The sequence below is a fragment of the Limulus polyphemus genome, unplaced genomic scaffold (genome assembly GCF_000517525.1).
Source record: "Limulus polyphemus unplaced genomic scaffold, Limulus_polyphemus-2.1.2 Scaffold6258, whole genome shotgun sequence".
NCBI lineage: Eukaryota > Metazoa > Arthropoda > Merostomata > Xiphosura > Limulidae > Limulus > Limulus polyphemus.
The window spans coordinates 48,814-50,424 of record NW_013671868.1 but is presented as its reverse complement, the minus strand read 5'-3'; the positions used below and the strand labels follow the sequence as shown (position 1 = coordinate 50,424).

Sequence of the window (1,611 nt, the reverse complement as noted above, 5' to 3'; positions counted from 1 at the left end):
GACCCATTAGTCTTGCATCAGTTATGGGAAACGTTTTGGAAAGTTAAAAGATGCTTTGCTAAGTCATTTAATTTAGCAAAGTTTAGAATTTTATTGGATAGTCAACATGGTTTCACTAAGGGAAAATCTTGCCTTACAAATCTTTTGACATTCTTTGAAAATATTACTGCTTATGTAGATGAGGGTAAGGTGTAGATTTGGTGTATCTGGATTTTCAGAAAGCTTTTGACAAGGTGCCACATAAAAGGCTTGTAAAAAAAATGTAACTCTATAGGTGTGGGAATAAGTTAGCAAATCGGATGGAAGAAAGCAGAGGGTTGTTACAAATGGAGTTCAGTCAAACTATTAATGTCACCAGTGGGGTACCTTAGGGCTCAGTCTTAGGACCTTTGCTGTTTTTGATTTACATCAATGACATGGATGAAGGAATAGTCAATAAATTACTTAAATTTGCAGATGATATTAAGGTCTTGGGTGTTGCTAGCTGTGAAGAGGATGCTGCTGATTTACAAAAGGATTTAGATCATTTAATGAGTTGGGCAAATAAATGGAAGATGGGTTTTAATTATAATAAATGCAAGATAATGCATATGGGTTATCATAATTTTAATACAAAGTATAATTTGGAAATATAATTTACAAATATCAGAGAATTTATAGAAATAATAAAAAACACTAAAAATTATTATCATATCTTGAATAAGGACGAGAGGTTGGTAAGTCAGAAAGTATGCAGATGGCATGAACTTCTTTAGTTCAGTATGTAAGTTAAGTAGTCGCATGATTAGTGGCTTCAGTATATATGATTTACATTGTTTTTGATTTTACACTCTCAAGGCTTATGTAATTGTACATCATAACATGTGATGCCTGTTTTCAGACTGCTGACAGCCTCAGAATAAAGTTCTTAAATTATGTTCTGACAAAACACTGATCATTTGAGCATTTTAATTACTTAATAATTTTCTTGGTCATTTATTTATTGTGCTTAAGTAGGGCATGACTAAAGTAACAATTTTCTATGGAACCCCTAACATAACAATAGATAGAGTATTTAGATTTTCAGTTACTGTGTGGGTTATTCTATTTAGGAATAGCAATGTAAAACAGTTTCTTTTAAACTTTAGTGTAATGTTTTCAGTGTCGCTTGTAACATGTTTTGATTTCCATATATTTTAAATGTTTTGTATAGCAGGGTTTTAACAACAATTTCTTTAAACATTGAAAGAGTGAAACTTTCAAAACACAAGTAAAATACTGTGGAAGTGAGTTTATGATACTGATTATTTTCACAAGATATGAATATCAAAGAATGAGAGTTTGCCATTTTGTTCATTTTCTACTTTAATCCTTACAGTATAAAGTCAAAACAATCTAATAATATTGTTGCACTAATTTCAGAACATTTTTTTCAGTGTGTATGAGTTTATTAATTAACCTTTTCGAGACGGGTCATGGGTGAAAAGCCATGTCATCAGGTTTGTTGACTCTCATTTACAATTTTATTGAACTATTATTTCATGAATTTATGTCAATAAGTTTGGTATCAAACTGTAGATTATAATTCATTTTTTTCCATCATTACAAAAAAAAAAAACAGGTGAACTGCAT

At 30.5% G+C, this 1,611-nt stretch overlaps 1 protein-coding gene across 1 annotated transcript in view; it reads left to right on the top strand.

Annotated features, from left to right (window-relative positions):
- The first annotated feature begins 1,401 nt into the window (after positions 1-1,401).
- Positions 1,402-1,611, top strand: part of LOC106473537 (dnaJ homolog subfamily C member 5-like) — a 33,499-nt gene continuing 33,289 nt past the window's right edge. The window contains exon 1 of the mRNA XM_022401955.1: positions 1,402-1,478. The gene's annotated coding sequence lies outside the window, so the exon portion shown is untranslated. The remainder of the gene's footprint in view (positions 1,479-1,611) is intronic.